The sequence below is a fragment of the Cyanistes caeruleus genome, chromosome 15, assembly GCF_971803275.1.
Source record: "Cyanistes caeruleus chromosome 15, bCyaCae1.hap1.1, whole genome shotgun sequence".
NCBI lineage: Eukaryota > Metazoa > Chordata > Aves > Passeriformes > Paridae > Cyanistes > Cyanistes caeruleus.
This window is the reverse complement of record NC_141715.1, coordinates 9,951,677-9,976,953: the sequence shown is the minus strand read 5'-3', so window position 1 is coordinate 9,976,953 and position 25,277 is coordinate 9,951,677. Positions and strand designations below refer to the sequence as shown.

General features: G+C 40.9%; 2 long non-coding RNA genes across 4 annotated transcripts in view; one reads left to right on the top strand and one right to left on the bottom strand.

Annotated features, from left to right (window-relative positions):
* Positions 1-4,562, bottom strand: part of LOC111935413 (uncharacterized) — a 125,119-nt gene extending 120,557 nt beyond the window's left edge. The window contains exons 1-3 of one of the 3 annotated variants that reach the window (XR_015276646.1): positions 4,240-4,562; positions 598-747; positions 277-437 (exon numbers count right to left, since the gene is read on the bottom strand). This is a non-coding gene — a long non-coding RNA (uncharacterized LOC111935413). Of the gene's footprint in view, positions 1-276 lie in introns of all 3 variants that reach the window. The other 2 variants (XR_015276647.1, XR_015276645.1) reach the window with 2 other exon arrangements.
* LOC147650371 (uncharacterized) lies at positions 4,372-22,748 on the top strand. The gene is made up of 4 exons (XR_015276650.1): positions 4,372-5,372; positions 6,822-6,903; positions 15,507-15,656; positions 21,619-22,748. It is a non-coding gene; the product is annotated as an uncharacterized LOC147650371 (long non-coding RNA).
* Positions 22,749-25,277: the final 2,529 nt, after the last annotated feature.

Below are 25,277 nucleotides of genomic sequence, written 5' to 3'. Positions count from 1 at the left end.
AAAAGAAAATGAGCTAAGCACAAATAGATGTGGAAACATTTCAAGAAGGAGCTGGAAAAAACAGTTCTTTGCATATTTTGCATATTAATACTGCTCTCACTGTTCTCTAGGCTCTTACATTTAATTGCAGTGGTTTCAACCACATCAGGATAATCAATCATTGCTTTAGAAATGTAATTAACTCCTGCAAGAAACTATTCATGAAGGGAATTAAGAAATTTACTGTCTGAAGCTAAACTTGGGGTTACTTACAGATTTATTTTTTTTTCTACTTACAGAGCTCTTCTGGTGTTGGCATGTGATCTTCTAGCTCTGTAAGCATTGATTAGGTTATCTGGCTGCTGAGGATGGGGACAACCAGACCTTAGCAGGAAACAGAGGACAGAAGGACATTTTGCAGAGGTTTTTGGTCTTTTTTAGGGTTGGGTGGGGTTTTCCTGTGAGGAAACAAAGGGAGGTGAAGGCAGATTGTCTTCATGCTCTGGAGCTTCCAAGTACTTTTACAGCATATGTTCTTCAAAAAATCCTTTGAAAGGAAAAGAGGATAAATTTAACTCAGTAGTGAAGCTGCCCATGAAGAGGCAGATTTTATCTTACACAAACTCCAAAAGTCCTGACTGACAAAGCCTTTGCCTGTGTCACGTAAGTGATGCAAGACAGCTTCCAGTTGGAAAACTGGGAGTTGTTTCTCATCCATGAAGATGAAGCACCAAGCCAGATAATATGTAGATGCAACAAAAATTTCACCTGTGGAAGGACCACAAACATAGCTCTTGGTCAAATTCAAAATACCAAGATTCTAAAAAGTAACTTACAGACTCAGTTAAAATTTTTATTTTCTCAGAAAAGTCATAAATAAAGACATAAATCATCACAGGAAGTTCTTGTCCACCAGATAACATCCTAGTCAGCTTCTATTGTGCTCTGACATACAATTTAAATGGGAGTTAAAAGATAAATATTCACCTGTTATTTAATTTTATTAAAGAAGCCTTGAAAACACCCTTGACACACACTTCGAACAAGACTGCTGCTTTGCAATTGCCTGAACTGTGGCATTTACCATAGAAATAACAATAAAAGTAAGGGAGAAAACCAGCAAAGGGACAGCAAATAAACATTACTGCCATTCAGCTTTCTCTGGACCAGAGACAGACTAGGCATTAAAGAAAAGAAAATTCAAAATAACTTTGCCTTAAATAGTTTCCGTCAAAGCAGCAGCTCACTTAGAGCTTTTCTTGTCCTCATTTGCAAGCACAGCCTGCCATGGTGTTTTTTGTCGCCAGTGAGGATCATGCCCATGAGATGTTCCAGGCAAAAAGCAGCATCTCCCTAAAAGAGGGGTGAAGAATCTCCCAGCAGGGAGGGGATTGGTACCTCCTTCTCCAAAACACCTGATCTCACCAATTTCCCAGTTAGCTCCTGAATAACTCTGTAGTCATACAGAGAGTTTAAACAGATGGAGCAACCAGCTTGAAGCTGGATACTACTTTCCCTATAGCTGGACACATACAGAGCTCTATTAAATTTTAAATTTTAATCAGAGAATGTCAAGTTCAAAATTACACTTAAGCCTCTGATTTTAAGGTTTGGGGAATGAAACATATTATCAGTCATAAATGCCCTCTATTTGAAGGAGAGGAAGTGTGATTCCTGTTTTACAAAGCAGGCACATAGGCAAGTCCTTTCCCCTCTACCCTCATAAAACATAGGAATTTCATGTTAAATACTTGAAGTAGGGTATCACACTGCCAAGCCAACTCAATGACTGTCAAAAATAAAATAATTTAAAAAATAAATAGGTAAAAACAGCCATACCTGAGGCTTTTTATATGAGAAACCTTAACAATATCAAGCATAACCCAAGCCAGCATTTCTGCTGTTCACAAGTCTTTCCTGTAAATGCTCATGAGCTCTCAAATAATATCTCATAAAATAATGTCTCATAGGATATAATATAATAAGACCAGAGAAACACCCTACTCAAGCCCCCATGAGACCACCACCATCATCTCTCCTGTTCTTATGAGCCATAAACAATTAACCTCCAATTGCTGTGACATAATTACAGATCCCCAGCCACATCTGGCATAGGGCATGGAGCAGATCCTGAGCTCAACCCATTGTGCCCTGGAGGTGCAGTAACTGGGGGACTGCACTGAAAGTGATGGGCAGATGGAGGCGAGACCAACACCTCTCCTGATGTAGTCACACAGCCTTCCCACAATTTGGGAAGATGAGGATGGAGACTTCAAACCTGCTGTGACCCTCTGGTCACAAGGGCTCCAGGAGTTTACAGCTTATTTTATAGGTATCATCAGCCATCGCTGCCCTAGGTAGGATTTCTTCATCCGTTTTTACTATGTATGATAATGGGATTTTAAGAATTCATTCTCAGACAATAATTCTCATATTTGTGAAAAACTATGGGACTGTCTGAACATTTAAGCAGAGCAGGATATTAAAATTGTAATAACCCTCACTTCAGAAACTGCCAATTTTTGGACCCAGGAAAGGAAAGGGGCTTCTCAGGGGCATGGGGGTCTGCAGTAAAGCTTCCATGGCTGGCTTCAGCTCTGCTGGGAGAAGCTGCCCACCCAGCAGAAGTGCTCAGCATTATGGAGTTCAAAGGTGCAGGACACAAAGTCTTCAAACATTTGCTTCTGTTACAAAGAATTCTTTCCACATACTAGATCCAGATGCTAAGATCCAACCCGATCATGACAGCCCTGATTATACTTGGAAATCTAGGATTTTTTAGTTTTTATCCCTTTTTCTTTCCTTACCAGTGAAATCTGTAAAACATAAGAGATCAAACTCAGATTTGTGGAATACAGTCACTTCTGCTGTAATCTTTACTTCTTTCCTGCCGTAACTAGAGAGAGACACACAGTGTAGAGCTTTCATTTGAATTATTATTCCTTGCATTTCTGCAGAGGGGGATCCAGCCTCCTGGCACCAGCCTGCTGCAGGCAGAACCCAAGCCATGGGGCACCACCACACACAGGCTTCAAAGCAAGGGGCTGAAGGGAAAAGGGAATATGTATATCAGCTATCCATGTGCAGATCCAGAATTTTTAACACAAGAAGAAACAAAGAGGAAAGAATCTTTAGGATTATTAAATACAATTTCCCAGCTCAGCTTCCCACAGAAGTTGAACTTCAATGTCTGCTGTGATGCAGAGCAGGTACAGCCCCAGGCCCCTGATTTTGGCTCAGGACTAATCAGAGATGAGGATTAACCCAAAGGAATAATTAGAGTCCACAGTCTCTTGACTGCTACCAGGGCACAATCTGAGTGACCAGAGGACTGGATCAATAGCAAAGTCTGGACTCTGTTGAGAAGATACCCAGAGTCAGGTAAGTCACACATTTTGGCACACCTGACATAAATAAACACCTTTGGATTTCCATTTCTGAGCTCAAATAGACCTGACAACCTAAGAAAATGACAAAAACCTGCCAAGTGTGTACATATAGACAACCACAGGGCTATTGCTGACAGAGTCATCACCTCAGACCCTAAGTAAACTTTTCCAAGAGGTTCCAGCTATTCAAAGGGAACAAGGGCCTAGAGTGGCAGGACAAGAGGGAATGGCTTCACACTGACAGAAGGGAGTGTTATACAAGATGTTAGGAAAAAACTCTTCCCTGTGAGAGTGGTAAGCCCTAGCACAGGTTGTCCAGAGAAGCTGTGGCTGCCCCATCCCAGAAGTGTTCAAGGATGCAGCCTGGACAAACCTGGTCTAGTGGATCCATGGTAGGGAGGTTTGAATGAGATGATTTTTAAGATCCCTTCCAACCCAGATAATTCTACAGTTCCATGATTAGGCATATAAGAAACAACACTGTGGTCATTACATAAACAGACAGAGCTTTTATGAACAAAAAAAAATTGTCCCTCTCTACATAAGGTCATATCTGCTAGAGAGGATGAGAAAACCCTGTGGAGACAAAATAAACTGCCCCAAAACCCCCCTCGGAGCCCTGACACTGCCCTATCATACACTGCCAAGGCCTTTCAGGCTGTTTTCTTCAGGATTTGAGAAAAGGCCATGCGATGGATTGGCATTTAAGGAGAAAAGTAAAGAACACTCATAGAAGTTAGGGCTCTGAGAGCGGCTGCTGGAGGCTGCTGGGAGTTTCTCCTCTGCCTGAGAAGTGACCAATAGCTGGCCACTTCTGAAAATTGACAGGATTTTTAACCATTGAAAAGTGAAATCAACCTGTGAATACCACCTTTTAAACCTAAGCCCAGGAGCTTCTAGCTCTCTGTTTCTGGCTTTGAAAGATAACAGAGCTCCAGCTGGCTCCTGTGTCCCTCCCCGCCCAGGCCATGCGGCCCGGCGGGGTCTGGGCTCGGCCTGCAGCGGCTCCCGGGCAGGGGATGGAGCCTGCAGGAGCTCCCTCAGCCCCAGGCCGGGGCCGGCTCTACTGGGGCTCCCGGGCAGGGGATGGAGCCTGCAGGAGCTCCCTCAGCCCCAGGCCGGGGCCAGGCTCTGCTGGGGCTTCCAGGCAGGGGATGGAGCCTGCAGGAGCTCCCTCAGCCCCAGGCCGGGGCCGGGCTCTGCTGCTGCTCTCCCGGGAGGCGTCCGGGTCCTGTTCCAGTGGGGTGGATGGAGCTTTACCCAGGGGGGCCCTGGCCCTATGCACGGGGGAGCTGAAACCCAACACCATGAATACCTGCTGCAACTTGAGCCAGATTTTAACCCTTTCACTACCCAGATGAGACCAGATTAATCCTTTTTCCAGAGAACAGGGGAAGAGAGAGTGATCATCATGTAGAGAGACAACATAAACCATCAAAGTCAGTGAGGGAAGGAATCAAGCTTTGGATGGGAAGAGAATGAGGAGATGCTCTAATAAGCTGAAATATTCTTTTGTTAAGGCTATGGAGATGGACAATAATGTTCTGAAAAGATCTTTTAATTCATGAAAGAGTATTTTGGGGGGAATGAAGTATTTCAAAGTGTAGATCTGCAGAGATGGTGGAGTAGTTGTGATCTCATGAGATGCTGGAACAGAAAAAGAAGTGAAAGTTGATGGAGACACCTGGTTCCCAGGAAAAAAAGAGAAAACCTCTGTTCCCAGATATGATCACAGAGAGATGAAGAGAACCTTTGCCTTTGAATAACTCATCCTTAAAATGATACCTCTTGAGTTCATGGGCCACAAGCACACCTCAGAGTGGTGTGAAATGGGAGGAGGGCCTGATAGCAGAGTCTTCCAGGTGACTGGCATCAGGGGAATGAAAATCCATGAGAAAACTGTTTTCTTCTGGAGAACTCTCTGTGGAATGACAAAAGAAGACTTCCTGTCTACAAAGACTGATGAAAATACTATTGCATAGTTGGCACTGCTTTAACTACCAGGTTGTGTCTCTATGTTGTCAGACAAGAGAATAGTTGTGTGGTGGGGAGGAAGGGTTTCTGGAGGTTTTATTCTGGTTTCTTATTCTTGTAGTTTTGTTAATAAACTTTCTTTATTCCTTTTAAGTTTTAAGCCTGTTTTGCCCTTCTCCTAATTGATATCTCGCAGCAAGGAATAAGTTTTCTGGTGATTTTTTAGCTAGTGTTTTAAAACCACCACAGACCAACAGAGATGTATCCATCCAACAGACCACAAGCTCTGGTAATAAACTAATCAGCCATGAAGTAGTCAAGGGATATTTTGTACAACACAAATGAGGTTGTGGTTTTATTACACAGATAAACAGACTGAGATAGGATCAACCTAAATACTTATTTATAGTTTTGTCATAAAAGTTAGCAATGAATACTGTTCTAAATTTACATGGTCTGTCTTCCAGTTTATCAGTGAAGGGCAGGATGCAATTTCTAATTACTCATATATTACATTTATTGCTAATAAAACAGATTTAGTCTTTTTTAAAATTATTTTCTCAAGGCACTTAGTGAAGGCTTTGATGATCAAGAGCATAGTTTTTAACAAAACTTGTCATTTCACTTCAAAATACATATTCCTCATACCAGAAAAATTTTATTCAAATTAAAAAAAAAAAAAAAAACAACCAAAAAACCAAACAAATGGAGGAAAGAGCAATGAGGTTAAGCTGTTGACTGTATCCTCCATGCCATTTAGCAAGAAGACAGACAGACTTAGGTCACTTCACCTTTTGGAACCTCATTTCTTCTACCTGTTCAGTCAGCTATAGCCCTCCCTACAGCACTCCAGCCTAGGGCAGGATGAGGTTTATTTAAGCACAGCACATTTGCCAGTCTGCCTTCCTATTCATCACACTCTGGCATGAAGTCTCCTGATATTTGTTTGTTCATTTGTCCATAGACTCAAAAAAAACATGGAAAGCCTGAAAGGGAGCTTGGGAAAGGTTAATTGGTTTCATTGACCATCTGTTTGTGCTGTGAATAAATGCTGAGAATAATGCATAACAAATGGCATCTACAAGGATTAAATAAATAAGTTCTGTGGATTAGAAATAACCTATGGAATGTGTTAATGGAGTACAAATCTGTGTAACAAAATCAGCCCTACTGAGCTCTGGAGATTGTGACCTGTAGGGGATAGAGAAATGTGGGCTCACAGGCAGCCTGATGTGAACTATGAAAATATAACTATTTGATGGTCGAGTAAAACTTGAGAAAACATCTAGAGAACACATGGAGGACAGTAACTAATTCCACCTGACTGCAAAAAGTAGCAACAAGCCTGCAATCTCTTTTGGTTTTTTATTTTCTTTTCCCCACCCCATATTGAAGCAGTACTTTTAAGAAGCTCTGTATTGATAAAGTTAACATATTTAGGGTTTAATGCTCTTTCTCATGCTTCTTCTTTCTTTTCAGTTCTAGAAGAGTTCAATGGACCTCACTGAGTGTGGCTCCATATTGCTGCAGGCCATGATCCTTGGGAGCTGGTATCCCTCAGGTATTTCTTGAAACAAACATCATGGGTTATCAAATAAGAGTTATTTGAATTACTGGACAATAGTAACTTTTCAGAAGTGTCTAAATAACTGAAACAAGTACATGCCTCCTTCCAGACACAACAAAACATTTAGGAACAATCATGAAGCCCTTTGATGAATTGTGGTTGTTTTTATCTGTAGATACAAAACTAAACAATCTATAATGTAGCTAAACCTCATATCTTTAATCCACTGAAAAATATGTAGCTCAATTCCAGAAAAGAGGAATACATGATAAAAAAAATCAAGTTGCAAGTGAAAGTTGCAGCATTCTCCAAATTATGGAGAACAAAGGTGTCTCTGATTGAAAGGCCATTTTTAACCATAACTGAGATGCTTTACCTGCTTAAGCCAATATTGCATCATCAGGACATTATATTGTCTCTACAGAACAACTGGAAAGTGTTCCAAACTAGGAAAGCTGCAGAAAAATTAGCAACTGAAATTATTGTAATTTTTTTCCCCTGAAATTCCCAGGCGTCTTGTGGCGGAGTTAAGCCCACACTGCTTTCTGCATAGACCTTCTTGCCTTGAGCAGCATCAACTCTTCCATCCTTAGAGTATCCTGCAGGTCTTATTTTAACAATACCACAAAATTATGCTTTGATTATTGTTTAATTAGCAGAACAGGGACATGCACACTAGCCCTTTAGACCTGTAGGCATGAGAACTGCTGAAGAGTAAATCCCCCAAAGGAAATCCTCTGCAGCAAGAAGGTAGTTTTAAATTTTTCCTCTAAAGCCTACTGAAGCCAAGACAAATTTAACACCAACATGAGTGGAAAGAAGGTAGCTCTACTCCAGGTTAGCTTTCTTCTGTACTAGTGAGTGACATAAAAATCTTAGTAACAGAGGTATTAAAAATCCTGTCTATTCTAACTCTACAATAATGCATAGACAGCTGAAGTCTGCCCCACTGGACATGACACAAGCATAACAAGAAGAAAATTAAGTGAAGTGGAATCTTTCTTTAGGGAACAGCTCCTTTTCTTTTGAGCTTCCTTGGGATCTACAGTTAGTATGAATGGCTGCAGCCTTAGTGTTAAAATTTATTCACTTAGGAGGAATCTTATAAAACTAAGAGGAGAAAATAATTCAAATACATTATAACAATCTCAAAGAAAACCAACAAGCAAAATTCCTATGGGGAAAAGGCAGAAATTTTATACCAGCAGGATTCATATTAGAGAGCTTTCAAGCCTTTTTTTTAGATTAACTCCCATTGCTAATGCAGATAAAGGAAAAAAAGCTCAGCAGAGATGGATGTTCTGCCAGAGCCACAGATGAGTTACAGCAGGTCTTAAAATACACCCTCTTTCCTTGGAATAGACTGTCTGTTCCTGCACCTCAGACCACTGTGAGACACAGCACTGAGGTGGGGAGCTGGAGAGTCATGACTGCTCTCCTCTGAATTTCATTCTCAAAACCATAAATATCACTCAAAAGGAATAATATTTTGTATATAAATTATGTAGAATGAGCCATAAAAAAGAAAAGTTCATCGGAAGACTTAGTCAAGATCAAGCACAGGGGGAACACAGTGTAATATCTTGGTAAAAACCACCCAGTGTAGGAGAAAGTATAGGGATTGAGTGTCATTGACAGGAAAAAGGTGATCTGCAACAGGGAGAAATAGGCCATCTATTTCAAATAAAAGAAATGCTGAGTTTTGGACCTTTCCCAATCTTTTTAAGGGATTTTTTAAAAAAGGCTAATATGAAAAATGTCTTAATATGATGCCTGGATTATGTCTTTAGAATGTGTGTGTAGATAGTAAGAGAGAAACAACAAAAAATATTCTGTGAATGGTGGTCCAGAATGGAATTTATGTGATTGTACAAGTTTTGGTAGGACCACAAGGCACTGTGGGATGGATTTCCTCATCAAGAAGGGTAGAAGAGCATTTAAAATACAACATCCATACAGGAACCAGGTGAGACAGGCTGGTATATTATCAGATGCTTGATTCACTTCAGCAGGTTTCATTTTAAAGAAGTGATTTGTTTGCTATTTTCATGGAAAAAAAACACTAACATGGAAAGATGAATTTAATAAAAACACTTTACAAGCTCAAGTGGCAAGCTTGTATCTCCCCCACAACTGTGTCAAGAAGTATTAGCTAGATATATGTCCAAATACACAGTGAACATGTCATAGTATATTAGGAACAGCGAGAAGTATGACACTGACTCTCCTAGCTGCATTGTCCAAGAGAGCAAAGTTTATTATCCTTGATCTTCATTTATAGACAGGTTCAAGAAGGTCCAAGAGGTAAAACTCTCCTTGGTCATTAAAGCAGCACATCAGCATCATTGGTTTAGTGGAACACCACCCCTTGACTGTTTCCTAAACAACACCTGCAGAGATTGTTGTCCTTTACCAAGGACTGTTTGGATTCTTTCTTATGCTTTCTCAGGCCAGAGTGAGAACTCTGTGTGACTTAGTTTCACCCAGGCTCTGTGCTCCCTGCCTGCTTTCAGCATCCATAGTGAACATGCTTTGGAGTTGGACAATGATTGATGATTAATGATCCATTTGTAAGAGGTGACAGTAACTAATGTAGTGTCTCTCATGCACTGCTGAAAACAGAATTCCACTGCAAACATGAAAAAAAAAATAACTGCACATTGTCTGGTTTCATGACTTTGCTCAATTCCACTTGCAGGGTATCTCTCCAGCTTTGCAGGACCCATTGGGGAGCAACAACCCATGGAAAATATTTGCTCTACAAACTTGCTTCCATCTTTTTTCCAATGGAACTGCCTACCCAGAGCCCAAGTGTCCCACCCTAGTCTGTGGTGTGTTGGTTCCTTCCCCCTCGCCCCTCCCCTTTGGTTTCATCCCACTGGCTATGGGAATTCTACTCTCCCCTTCCACTTTCCCCAGTATAAAAGTTGCCGCCACTTCCTTCTTGCCCTCTTTTTTCCCTGGAGCTGTTCTGGAATAAACTGGGACAGTGTCCTGGGTGAAAAAAGCCTCCTTCATCTTTTACCTTTGTTCTTGCCATACCCCTCCCACCCCAGGTGGATTTGAGCTAGTTGGTGATTTCCCAGGGCTGGGAGCTAAGGGATTTCAGCACCCAAGGGAATTCCTTCTGGCAAACAGCCCCTATGGGCTCAAGTGCACATTACTCAGCTGAGAACCCAGAGCTGAAGCACCACAATGAACCTCACCCTTGTTTCTGGGGGCTTGTGATTAAGCAAACCCCCATGTCACCAGCTCCAGAGTAACCTTGTTTGAGCACACAACCTTCAGCAAACCCAGAGATCAGTCACATCCTGCTCGTGCACAGAAACCTATACTCCAATGTGTCAGAAAGTTGAGATTTACTTGTTCCTTGTGCCAGAATTATTGATCCCAGGAGCAGTTGTAACCTTTGGAAACTGTATTTCTCAGTAGCACTCAGCAAAGAGAGTGAATAGGATCTCAAAGGACCAGAAGTCTGAGAAATCCAGCATGAATGTAGAGTCTGTTTTTAAGTGTCTGCAGAAATGTATTGCCTCTAAAACTAACGACATCATATTTTCCTGGCCTTCTCAATGAATCAATGGGAGCTTTGTGTCTGAAAGCAGATCCTGGCTCTGACTTCTGGTGTTTCAAGAGTCTCTTGAACCACCTACCTTAAGACCAGTTGTCTATTTTTAAGAAACCATAAGAATAATAGATGGATTTTAAAGTCAGGAAGTTAAATGGCACAATTCCACAATATATGCCAGGAAAACCTCTAGTTGTACATGACACGCCACAGAGCCTACTAAAAACAGTCAGTGCATATCCATGTTCGAGCTGCAATAAGAAGGAAAAAACCTACAGAACCAAGAGCAATGTGATTTTTCCTAGGAATGAATTGAAAGAAAATAAACTCTGATAGAAAATACTGCATCTTAGATTTTTTTGAAACAGATTCCCAGGGACTTATTATTTATTTAAGAATAGAACAACTTAGGAGAAATACTGTGTTTGAATCAACAAGCTTTAACTTCCAAACCACAATCGTGTCTGATTATTCTATTTCAGGTAAACTGCTGGTGTGAATTATGAGAGGGTCTAATCTATCACACAATCTGGAGAACTTCATCGTTGCTTGTTAACTGAGCTAATGTTTGATGGGACCTCTCAAAGCAGCACATCTGCCTCGATTCTGCACTTCAGTTAACTCATTAACACCCATCCCATCAACTGCTCTCTCTCTGATTCTGGTGTTACAGAATAATCCTTGCCAGAACCCCTTAATTACTTGGGGCCTCTTAATGTAAAGATGAACTGCCAGCCTTAATATTTGCACCAGATAATACAGCAAAACCTCCAAAGATCCCCATTTATACACATTTCCTGTCTGATTTAATTGTATTTGTGCACTAGCTTAAACCTCTCTGCCCTCATTGAATTGGGTTTGTTGATATTTAAGTATGTTATGCAAGAAGCTTCAAAACACATGGCCAACTCTTTAAAACTCTTTTTGATATGGCATGTTTAATCATCACCACACTTAGATTTATCCTAACCAGAATCAGAAACCAGCAGCATTACCTGCCACAAACACTATCAATCACCTACTCCACCTACCTACCTGCTACTATAACTCCTTGACATTCCCAGATCACCCTGATCTATGGATATGGGTTAATATCTCCCAACAGCATCCTCCACTGATGATATAAAGCTGGGACAACTACATCTATACAGGAACAGACCAAATTTCCCTATTCCCCTATATGCCAGTGAAAGTCAAAGGTCTTCTTTCCACTTATGCTTTTTAATTATTCTATTCCCCCATCCTTTATCTTTTGGAAACATGGCCATTCAACCAGAAAATTGCATAGAAATTATCCACAAGGTTTGAATTAACAAACTGATGTTCATGGGGTTAAAACATGGTGTCCCAATGTCAGATATTGCAGCAAAAGGAAAAAGAAAAACAAAGCAAACTTCTGGAGCATGGAAGTTGCCAGCCCAGCCCTTCACAGGAAGTTATTTCAAAACTTCTCTTAAGACAGTATTTTTTTTCCTTCTTTGTAATCTCCTCTTTGTACCCCTCCATTTCATCTACAATTAATCAGAGTTAAATAAAGATGTGTTTTGCATCTGGTTCCTATTTACAGACCTATTTCCCTATTGTTATCACATCATCTCAGTTATTTCAAAACAGAGTTTATAGCACTAAGCTTGCAGAGGAGTCTTGGCTCCAACGCCTGGAACACCTCCTCCCCGTCTCTGTGTTTCCACTCACCTTGGTGCCACCATGTTTTCACTCACATGTCCTCACTTCCTCCTCTTCTCTGACTAGAAGAAAATCTGCTTCTCATAGATATCATTGCCAACAAGTTCCACTAATTCAAAGATTCCTGCAGGATCCCACAGTGCTTGAGAGGTCAATGAGTCCTCACAGAGTTACAGATGTGAGCAGCAGTCTTCCCACCTATGTTTGACATCAGGTTCATTACTTATTTTTAGAATCCACATTTTTATTATTTAAATCTCAGTCCCTTTAATTCCTCTAACCCCATGGAACAGCACTTGGGCTGGTAGCACTGGCTGTGAGCCCACAGCAGTACTATCTGTTGGGTTTCTTCATTTCCTGGTCATAATTTTTCTTTAGTCCTTTGCTTTAGATGAACTCTGTACCTCACCTTGCTCCCCAACATGGCATTCCTTTGGTCGAATGCTACAAACAACCTGCCTTTGCTAAGTGTGAAAAATTACTTCCCAACAGTTTTTCAAGTTTTTGAAAGACACTTAAGATCAAATGCAAGTTTAATCCCCCAGGAACACTTCCTAGGTGGTGCCTAACCTCAGAGAGGAGAGGCTGAAAAACCCATTTAAACTTTCATCAAATCCAGACACTACAAGAGGCTGAAAGAGCCCAGGAGAAGCAGGTTGGTACTGCAGAGGACTCTGCCACTTTGTGACACCAAAAAGCAGAACCCAAATCTAACCTTGTCAAATAAATACTTTTTTTCTGGAGCAGAGCACAGCGCCCAGGGGAGAGCAATAGGGATGCCACTGCAGGGAGGTGAGCACGTCTAAATCTCAGGCTATACAGTCTGAGGATAACACAGGACCTCTAAACATGGGGTGCTCACAGGGAGATTAAAATCAGCTATTTTACTTCCAATTTTCAGATTTCCCTAAAATTTCTATCCAAAGGTCCAGGCTACACTCCTGAAAAAGACTTTTCAGGAGTGGCAGTCACAGGATGGAATCAAGTCATTTTTGGTCACAGTATTTACTTTGGAATCTCAGGTTTAAGATATTTCTCTTAATGAAACTTCAATATGTGTAAAACAAAAATTTAAATATTCTGCCTACAGATCCCAGTGTGCAACAAAAGCCACATTTATCTTGCATAATGAAGTGGGATTTTTTAAGAAAACCCAAACTAATTCTATCTTCCACTGAGAAGAGATTTCATATATTCTTTCCACATATGTCAAAAAATGTGAAAGGACAGGAATATTTTTTATCCAGTGTATTATTAAACATAATAGTCAACCACCTCTAGAACCCATTATTGATTGAGATAAATGAAGCTATTAAAAAAAAAAAAAAAAGCACTCTTTGGTGCTTTTGAAACTCAGCAGTAGAGATAAATGAGAAACAATTTCTTGATATCCATTATTTTAAATTACAGATATCAGCCCTGCTGCTGTTCTCAAGGTTTATTGGATTTTCATAGAATATCATCCACTTCTACATTCCACACGTGTAATTGAAACCAGACCAGTGTGTTTTTCTCCAGTTTCAAGTTCCAGATGCAGAGCAGATCCCCCCTGCCACACCTGGACCACGTGGGAGGCCCGTGATCTCCCCAGCCATGGGACTCCCCAGCAGAATGTCAGGCAGGAGAGCCTCACCTCTGCTCTCCCTGCTTGTTTGCCAGTGCACAGACCTGGCAATTCTCATTGCACATTTAGCTGTGTCACAACCTTTCCCCAGAAAATTAGTTTCTCTTTAGCACAGTATTGGTTTAAGGAAACAATATTGCTAATGTTTTTGAGTTATTGTGATGGAGAAGTCAAAATTAAAGACAAAAAATTTACAAGTTTTCACCTTAAAATTATGTGGCTGGCTTATAATTCAAATTATTTCTCTTTTGATTCCTATGTAGTTTGCCTGGTGATCTTTCTGCTCTCCTCAAAACACTAAAAATATGAAAAAAGCACAGGCTGGTGTCCTCAAACCTGGGCTCTACACATCAAACCAAAACCCTGCTTCCAGCTGGGGCAGCTTTGCCCACAAAGGAGCACTGAGCACAATGCTCACTTTGACCATGTCCCCGTGATGGGCTCTCTGCTCACTATCCCCTGAGATAGACACTGCCACCCCATACCCCCTCCCACTGCCCAGAGCTTCCACTCATACAGGAGTAAAAATCAAGTGCATAATTCACAACAGAGATCCTAATTCAATACAGGCATAACTCAGTGTCATTCCAGGTCCCTTTTCCTCTGGACTCAATGAGGACTGTGTTAAGGAGCCAGCAAGCTGCATGCAGAATCGATGGGGGGCTCTGCCTTGACCCTGCAGAGGTCTGTTTTGGGGACAAGGAAATGAAATCCTTACCTGATGGCTTCCTGCTTCTTCCCTGGAAGTACAACTCACAGCCTTCCCTGCTGAAGCCCTCAGACTAAAGGAACACCTTGTTTTCCATCCTCTGTATTGTAGACACGGAGCAACACTTGCAAATATCTCAGCAACTGGGAGAAAGTTAACAGCAGAACTATGCTGTTGGATTTGTCTGTTACACTTTCAGCATTTATTTTATTATATTGGGATGGGGGCAGCAGAGCTGCTACTGAGTAATTTAAAATTAATCATTTATTTTGACACTTTTAACTAGAATGCCAAAAAATACCTGCAACTGAGAAACAGCACTTTATTCTGCACTGCCATAAATCTACATTACAAAAATAGTCCTCTTTAGTCTACTTTGATTTATCTTTGAGCAAGAGCTATCCAGAATTTCATAATGAACCGTAATACTGCTTACATTTAATATGGCATTTTATCTATAAACTGGAAAAGGATCTAAACCTCATTAATATAATCTCTAAAAGCATTGAATTTTTAATTTCACAGTGTTTTGTAAGAACTTCAGAAATAAGAACTTAATCAGGGCAAAGCTACATTTCTACCATAAGGAATCTTTTGGATCTAAAAAGCTTTTTACATGGTAGAAAATCAAATGTTCTCCTGTTAAATGCAACATGTTCCTTACTATTTTCCAGTATTTTGCTAGGGATGTCTGAAATCCTCAAAGCGATAGGTGCAATAATCTTATTTCTGTTTCTAATCCTTGCACACTCAGCTATGTATCTGCTTCCTCTTGCATAACCTTCCCAATGTTCATCTCATTTTGAAAGTTAAACCTTGGACAGATGCTTCTTAACTTTCTGAACTCCAAGTGCCTTGCAGAAGGCTGGTGCTTTGCTCTGCTGACAGGTGTTTCATCTTCTGTCTTTTAATTGCACAGGCTACTACTTACAGATCTCAAATGAGATAAAGCAGTGTAGCACCTTCTGGAATACCTGCTACCTCATGACCATAGATATTTCTATTTTCAGTGACTCCATTGCATGAGGACCTGGACACCCAGGAGCACTGACTGCATGCTGTTCTCTCAGCATACGTTTCCAGTGCTGCAACCAGGGGCAGGACAGAAAAACCTCATATTAAGCACATCCAGACCACATATCCTCAAGGATTTGAAACAGGTAAGGTTTGTGAGAGCAGCATCTGACTGGGAAGGGCCAGTGAGGAAACAAAATGATAGGGGCAGTTCACCTTTGGGTATTTGCTCAAGGTCTATGTCTAGAAAGGACCTACGCATGGAATAAGCCACTAATGTACATTACAAAAACCTAAACTCTTCAGCACAGACTTTCAGCCTCCCTTTTTAGAGGATGACACAGGTCACTCTTCCACTTCAGCACTGAGATAACAGAACTTGCTGGGGGGTGTGTGCTGAGGCATGGTACATCATACCCAGCTTCTCCCTACATCCATCTCTTGGGAAGACTTCACACAGCCCCACACCTTACAGCAATACAGCTCTTCAAAGCTGGTCCCTTTAGACCAGACTATTCTCTAGAAGCTTCATTCCCAAGGACCAGAAGTCATCTTGAAAAGTGTTTATGTTGACCAGGTGGTCCTCACAGTGCTTCACAAACAAAACCTAACCAACATTACATGCAATCTGAAAGGCTACTTTCATAAAAATTGTGATAGTACAGAAGCTTTCCATATTACAAGATTTTACATAAGGAAGAAGCAGGGCTTGTATTAATCTGGCGGTTCTGTTGTCACAGAAGAAAACTAAATTGTCTGTGTTCCAGGGATTATCTTGATAATAAGTGTTGGTGAACTGGTTAATGCATTGAGACAAAGAAAACAGCAAATGAGAGTTTGAAACCTCCTGCCTGATCAGAAGCTGTTAAAGATGCATCTGCTGTAGTTGCTCAAGGGGGGAAAGCACTGAACCAATGCAACATTTATGCAGTGGAGCTCTTACCCCACCACAGGAAATTCCTGTGCTTTCAGTACCGGAAAGACCTGGTGACCTTACTCTGCAGGCTGCTTGTAGTTACAGGAACTTCATCAAGAGACTTGCTTTATTCCCTCCCCTGCTTTTTAGGTTTTGGCTATTAAAGTGCCATGTGATTTTCCCTAGTCCAGAGATGCAATTGGGAAAAGTTAGCCCCAAACAGTGACAGTGAACCTGTAGTACACAGCACTCAGGAGTGCTTCAGAACATGCTCAGCTTGAGATGAGGCACAAAGACCAGGAAAGTCATAGGCACTGACCAGAGAGCCTGGGAGGCTCCTCCTATCTCAGAGAGGTCTTGGGGTGCCCACCCCTCAAACCCCTTGGCATTACAGACCCTGCAGGTTTCAGAGGCTCTCCCTTGACACCCCAGGGTTATTCCCACCTTTCAGAAGAAACATCCCAATGTAAAATGAAAATACCATTAATGCACACTGGAGGACAGGAGAATGTTGTGATTTGGACTGCAGCTGGCAGGTTAGACATCCCCAGGGCCCCAAAGAGCAAGAGTTGGTCTGGTCCACCTGGCTGAACACCTATGCTCAGCTCCCCTGGGGCATCACAGGGGGCAGCCAATATGTCACTGATACATCCAATATCTATCAAGAGCTTCCTGTCAACTTCAGTGGATTGTAATCAAGCATGCCTGGAAGATAATACAAAAAACTAGCTTCAACAATCTTGGGATTTTACTAGATTTAAAATGAAAATAAAACAAGATAAAACTGTATTTTAAAGAATAACAGAAAAAGAAAACAATGAATTAACAAATAATATTAAATACGGCTATCAGATTATTGAAGTTAGTCCATGTTATGGTTTTTTCAGAACCCCAGCTGTTTGAAACCATGTAATGAATAGAAATTAGCATAAGTAAGTCCAAATCCAGCAATCAAAAGCTGAATTTCCTTCCTGGACTATTTAGAACTAAATAATTAGGAGAAAAATACAACTTAAAGCAGGAGATCTTGAAATATCTGTCCCCATTAAGAGATTTTGTATTTGCATCCCAGGAACAAAATATATCAAGACCATGTCCTTGGCTGGTATAACGTGATGCTGCCTCATTGGTTTCAATAAAGTACATCAGCTTAAAGACTCTGGACCCTTTGGCATAAGTCTTTCATTTACATTCAGTAAATCAAAATAAACTTGCCAAAATTCTGTGGAGTCACAGATCTACCTTTGGGTAAGATAGAGGAAAGCCAAGAATTCTTTTTTAGAGGGATTACCACTCCCTTGTATTTCATAATAAATTATTCCCAGGATGTAGATTTTACCATGATCTACAGAGAACAGGAAACTCTTCCCATTCTCCAATTCTTCCTTTTCCAGGAAGAAAGGCAGGTGTCTCCTACAGCCATGTGCCTGTGACCTTGTCATCCAGCTAACACTTGCTTTTCATGGAGCTCCATCTCCACTACCTCTCCTGCCAGTTCCTTCCCCAGAGCAAAGCCTCATGAAGGAGTCAAAATTTGACACTTTTTTCTGGATCTGTGTTTCCCTAGAACCTTACCCATGATATATCACTGCTAATCAAGCTTCTGCCTGCCTCCTATGGCTCTTCTGAGAAGTTATTACCCTTCTCATTCATCACAAAGTCGAGCTAATTCAGGCAATCTTCCTGATTCATGGCCTTGCACACTCAGTTGCAATATTTCATTGGATATGATATTTTGCTATAATAATAGTTTCACCCTTTGAAGATCCAGATAAAGGACACCAAGACATTTTCAGTAATTAATGCTACAGTGAGATTCAACATCCCTTCTTGGTGGCTGGGAAGAGGAGAGCTGCTCCAGCAACACCATCTTTGACACATGGTGATTGAAGGGGCACATGGACAGAAATAAATCAGAATCTCTGTCTGAGTTGTCTTTTTTCAGGTGTTTTGAACTGGAACTATAAACTCTTTTGTTTCCCAGAATTATTGTTTGCAATGAAGGCAGAGCTGTGAAGACTCTGGGAAGAGGAATTTAATCCAACTTTCAATGCTGGCTGGGGAAGGTCGACTTGGCCCATACTACCTTTGATTTCTCTATGGGTAGAGTAGGAAGGGAGGAGAGAAACCTGCTTTTTTACTACTGAAAAAAAAAAAATTTAGACCTCAAGCAATTTTGTTGCTGAAATCTTTTTAAAAAAACAAAAAAGTTCTATTTTTTCAGAAGAGGTATACTGTGCTCTAACATGTGGATTAAAATGCATTTAGGAAAAAAATTACCTAATATGCAATTGCATTTTATAGAAGTTAATGGAAGGAAGAGTAGGCCCAGGAAAAGAGAAAGTCTCCAAATCTACAGTCTCCAAATTTACTGTGATTCAAAACTTTCTACTGCCAACAGTAACACAGACCACCAAATGTTTAAGTCTTATGGAAATTTCAACAAACTACAAAACTGCATTTGGAAAAAAACCACAGAGATGGAGCAGTTGAGTGACTTGAGACACTTGCTTATCTTTTGATAAGCAGGTACTCACTTGAATTTTAAAAAATATCATAACATTGAAAAAGTCAAGAAACACCTGAGTTTCTGAAAACTATGCAATCCCAATGAGAAGGCACTAATGGGATACCTTCAGGAAATACTGATTTTCACGATTTTGATCTAACATCTTAGAGTTTAAATGCACATTGGAGACTGTAGGGAATTGAGTTATACATTCATTCTGAAAATATTCATGAGGGAATTAGAAGGAGAGGTCATATTTGGGCAAAAACTCAATTAACCATGGTAACAGATAAGAGGAGAATAATTGGGAAGAACCAGAGATTAATTACACAGCCATTTATCCAGTTTCCTACCCTCTGCCCACTCCCTGCATATACTGCTTCCTCAAATATCATCCATTTGCTCAGCAGGGCTGGAGGAAGCAAGAGAGGCCAATGCAAACAGATTTATATCTGAGACAGCAAATAAACCAGACTCTGGCATGCACTGGAACGGCAAGAACTTGTCCCAGCTCAACTGTTCACAGGCTCTGGCTCTGTTACAAGAGTGATGCTGATGGAGGCACTGCAGGAAATCACCTCCCAGATACCCATGCCAGCCATTACTTTGGTAAATTACAAAAGGACACAGTGGCTAATAGGATCAGGACCTGGAGTGCAATAGAAGAAGAGAAAGGACAAATGAGTGATGTCTAATATAAAGTGCAGTTTTGTTAGCTCTTCACCACCTGAAGGCAGTAGCTGCTTCACAATATTGCCTGCATTTATAAGGTCACAGGGTTCTCTCCTAACACGGTTACAGGACTGCAATCGCCATTAATTTCAATAGCAGTTTCAAACATGCAGCACCAGCAAAATAAGGTCTTAAAATTCCACCTGTCCTGCAAGATATTTGTTGTTCTAGAGGGTGAAATCTACTGCATCAAACAGCTATTTTTAAAAGCCAAGTCAAGAAAAAGAGATCTTGCTTTACCTAGCAAAGTAGGCAGATTGCAGGCTTCTCAGTTGCACTTTATGTGGCTTTAGAGGAAGTATTACACCTCTGATTTCTGTTGAAATGAACTCACCTGACCTAAAAGTCACTTTTTTTAGACTACGTTTTCCATCACTCCCTATGGACAACTATTCAGAAGAGCTTCATTCCAAGTGTCATTGTCCAGGGATAGGCTCTGCTGTCACATCCTAGTGATGTCAAACTACCCAGTTATAAAGATGGAGGATTAAGTGGTCTATGACTCTTGCACAATGTCCTGTTTAACTGGAAACTATGTCATCATGAGAACTTAGCAAAACAATTTTTGCCCTAATAATAAGTAGTACTTCTGACCACTTGGGACTCTTCAGGCCCAAGGCCATATCCTCTCCCTTCACCTGCAGAACAAAATACAAATAAGTGTTTTATGCTTCTAACTTGTGTACTGGATAAGTAACAAAGTACTTAATTGGACCATAAAACATGGTCCAAAGGAAAGCTAGGCCATAGTGCACTAACTCTTAATTATGTCATTTGGACCTGTTAATATATTTTACAAGTTTTCGTTTCTGTCTCAGAGAAAATGTCTGTGTTACTGTAAACCATTCAATTACCTTCCGTCCACACTAACACTACTTTGTTGGGTTTTTTTTAAGGTACTTTGCATAAAACCTCAAAATATTAAGCTTTTGCTTGAGATACATTGACTGATGCTCCAGTTTCCCCTAAACATACACCATTTCCCTGGGATACTCATGTGCTTTCTATTTGCTCTTTCAACAGCTGCCAACGCCTGGTCACAAAAAATTTAAAATGTCTTTGTGTTTTAAGTCTAGAATGGCAGTTAAACCAAATCAAGTGTCTGATCTTTTACTGTAATGAAGCATTTCTTTTCCTTGAAGCACTCATATGTGTTCCTGGCAGCAGAAGAGAAAAGGAAATGGGGGGGTCTGAAAATGTTGAGATTTTGTCACAGATTTCAGTGGTACCCCATGGGTGACAGGGTGCCTGCTTTCCCATCACCCAGCCTCAAAACGATCCAGCAGCACAACTTTGAGAACAAAGCAGAGCACCAACAGCCCTGGCATGCATGGAGAGCTGTGAATGCCATCTTCATTTTCCTGCTCTAAAGCACAACAAAAGCAGCATAAACCCTCAGAAGATACATAGGGAGGCACTGGATGGAGCAAAGATGCTGACAAAAGGGGCTTAAAAGAAAACAACAACAAAAAGCTTTTTGTCCTGCTGAGGAAGGTCTGTGGACCACCTTACTCCAACATTTTACATGCTCTGGAAGCTTTAGAGCCAGTCATGGGCACATACAATCTCATGAAACAGCAGCATCAGACAAAAATAAAGTAAATAAAGTAGATTAAATGCATATATATTAGTAATAAAAAGTGAGCTAGGACACAACTACCTACAAATACCAAGATACTGCTGGCAGCAGTGAAACTGGAGCTGCTGTCAAAAGTGGCACCCAGGAAGATTTGGAGACCTCTACTTCAAAGGCAAGAAAGGTGGCTGCTACTTGTTGTCTATTTGGGCTCAACCCAGAACAGCTGCAACATTTGGTTTCCAAGTATAGCTCATACTGGCGTTACTATGATGTTAGGGTTAGGGTAACATTCAGAATCATCACTCAACAAGCATTTTGTCCTTGAAAACTCACTTTTTTTTCCCTGTTTTCTTTTTTTTCTCCACGAAATAGCATTGCAGTGGAAACCACAGCTAACTCAGCCACAAGATGTACAACAGGACATTTAATTGGTGACAAAAGAAGAGAAATGAGTTTATTTCCTGCCACATCTTGAAATGGGCTCTTGCTCAGACACTGCAGTGAGCAATAACAGTAAATGGAATAAACCACCTCTGTGGCAGCTTAACTTTATCCATATTAAGGGTTTCATCTACCCTAGTGCAGCTTTATTGGTACAATGTCCAGGTACGACCCAAGCCCTTCTACACACCACACTGCTGTCCCAGTGTGAAACAAATCTTGCTTTAATCTATAAACGCAGGTATCAAATCCAGTAATGTTGAGGCTGCACAAACCTTGGCACAGATTGCGGGGGGGTGGGAATTTTAAGGTCCCTTCCAACCCAAACCATTCTATGATTCCACAATTCTCTTCTATGAAATAAGTACAAGTGCACTGAGGAGTGCCAGGAGGACTGACAATAGCAGCTCCTGGCTCCCCAGCTGCAACGTCCTTGGGGACATCCAGCTTAACTCAAGGCAATCACATCCTCAGCTGAGCAATCACACTATTATTCATCAGTGGCAGAAGATAAACTCACCAACACATCCCAAAACCAATGGATTTACTACTGACAGTTGTGACTTAACACAGCTGAATTAATCTGGGATACTGTATTTGGGAAGTGGATGGAAATCTCCAAGCAGAGGGTCACACAAAGAACACCTGCACGGCCCTTTATTCCCAGCTTGCTCCCCACAAGTCAACAGCCATCAATGCCGACGTTCAAAACAGAACCAGCTGGGAAGAGTGATGATGCAGTGCACTGAGAAATCCCAACCTAGCCAAAACAAAGGTTTTGTTATTGCCAGTGGGGTATTACCAAGGCTGCCAAAGACAATGAAAACACAAAATTCAAATAGACTGCCTGTTTCCCCACAGACGCGAAAATCACTCCATTCCATTATTAATGCACTTGGGCTCATTTGTCAAGAACCTCAGAAAAATGAGTTCAAAACCAAGAAAACCTCCAGCATTTTTATGATAATGCCAGTAAAGTCTGTGGGATGAAAGATTAGGCTGCACACTGTGCTTCTTTCCCAGAAAATCCCTCCCCTCCATTTTAGATTATTTTAAATCAAAATGAGGAGAAAAATGAGCTGTTTAAAGCATCAGTAAACAAAGGTGTCTTCTTAGTAGGCCTTTATCAACAATTTATGCCAATTCTGTATTTTTTTTCATATGAAAATGTAGCATCTTTAGCCCTCCAACTCTGTTACTGCTGTTTTTTACATTTTACCCATTCAGATAATAATTTATTTACCATTTCCTTTTTTGTTTTCAATTCAAGAATAATGTGTTCTTTTATCAGTTATTTATTTAGGATTTCAGTAAATTGATTTTTCCCTTTTATGTGCACTGCACAGCTAAAACATGCAAACAGATAAATCCCATTCTGCTCGTTTGTTTGATTTTCTTTCTCCACTCATCCGAGTTTCCAAATTCTTTCTGCACCTGGCAGCTCTCCTGCACCTCCCAGTGCCCTGTGCCATATGACACCAATCCAATATTTTAGGTGCCATCCTAATTGCAACAAATTGCAGCAATGAAGAACCTGGATGAACTTGTACCTGCACACAACAGTGCCAACATCACGATTCTCCCAGCCCAGAGAACTCAAACTGGGTGCCCAGACAACTCAAACAGCCCCACACAGCTCATGTCCTCAGCAATTTCCCCAGTCAAGATCACCCACCCGAATCTGAACCTGCCTCAAAAGCTTAAAGGTCAAAAAGCTGAGAGGTCAGAAATCTGAGAGGTAGCATTCTCCCTGAAACCCACAAAATCTGCTGGTTTTTTGCCTGCAGGAAAATAGCAAACTGCTATTTTTCAGGCTTTTTCTCCACCCATTACAGATGCAAGCACATATGTGCTCATCTCTCTACTTTTGTCTCCCCGAGCCTGGTGTGTACGCAGGGCACCATGAGGAGAGAATCGCACAGCGTGCTCGAGGGGAAGAAATAAGTGCAGCAAGGAAACTGTGTAATAAATCCACACCTGTCAGGGAAAGAGTGCCCACAGCAACAAACCACACAGGAACAGACTGTTTCCATCAGTTTTACAAAACTTGCCCCAAAGTGATAGAAAATGAGATGGAGATGGGCAAATTACAAAGCAAAAACTGGAATGCAAATGTCCTGACAATGTACTTCACTCCAGTTATCTTACAGATTTTCTCCACAGCCTCAGGACAGCTTGAGGAAAGGGCTGGTGCTTTCTTTTCCTCTTATCAGCAATATACTGGGTCAAATAGGGAAGTCTCTATAACTCACAGTCTAGCTGAAGGCACCAGAGACACAATGGAAGCTAACAGGAACCCAAACCAAAAGGCTTTTTGACCTAATTCATCATCACCAGGTTGAAAAGCAAAACTGAGTGCACACAGTGCACCTGCAGAGGTGGCCCTCATAAGGCCCAGCTCTGCACCACAACTCAGGGTTCACATCAGTGCCAGTCCCTCAGTGGAAGCATCATGTCCTCCTCAGCTCCCAGGAATCCAATAGTGTGTGATGCACTTGGCAAAGCTGTGAAGCCACTGTAAAAATCCCCTTTGTCATTTTCCCCATTGAAGAGCTTAAGTCTCTTTATTCTGTTTTAATGGAGTAATTTATCACCCGATTCCTTTTAAAAGTAACTAATATAGATAGATTAGATAGTAAGACATGATACATAAAGAATAATAGTCCATTATTAATAATAAGTTTCCAATATATTATAATTTTGTGTGATTGATTAGAAAGTCCGTTGTTTTACTGTAGCATCTTTTTAAAGACTTCTCAATATCAGTTCAAGATTAAAAAGTTAAAGGCAGCCTAATCATCAGTTCTAAATGTAACTTGGAAGAGTATTGGGTTCAGGAGCACTTGAAATTGTTACCTGGCTTCTTGACCATGAAAGAAGGAGCATTTTATTACACGCCCCATTTCAGTGTCACTCTATCCAATTGCTTAGTCATTTAAAAAGTCTTTCCCTAAGAACAGACAAAATAATCAGTTTAAGAGTTAAATGGCTAGGACTGATCCAGTTGCTTGTGGAATTACAATTTCTTCATTGTTGGAGTCAGAGGCACAGAAAATAGGCCCTTATCTGTGGTGCCTGGCTCTGACACCCAAGAGAGCACTGAGTTCAGCATAACACCATGGAGACAGCTTTTAAAGTTAAGTAAAGAAACTGGTAGTTTAAGAGTGTAAGTTAGATCAAGTTATCTTAAATCACTGGATGAGAAAGTTAAGAGTTTGGAGTTTTAGTTATATTAATAAGTGAATCCAAGATGGAGACTTTGGGGCATTGTCTCTTTCTCCTTCTTGTCCCTCATCTTCCTTCTTCATCTTCTTCTTCTAAGGGTTTCTGGGTAATATTAGGGGATTGGATAAAAAAATTTCACATTGCAGCACACAGGTGTCAGGTCTCTGTCTTCTCAAGCACCCAATAAATACCAGCAGTCAGATTTCCCTGAAACTATTGGGGAAAAATTCTGTAGGTGAGAAGGAACAAAAGGAAGGACACCAAACCCCCAACACTCCTTATAGAGCAGCATCTTTCCACTCTCTGTTAACTTCAACAGAGATTCACTGTTTGAATCTGGTTTATAGATATTTTTTAAAGCATAC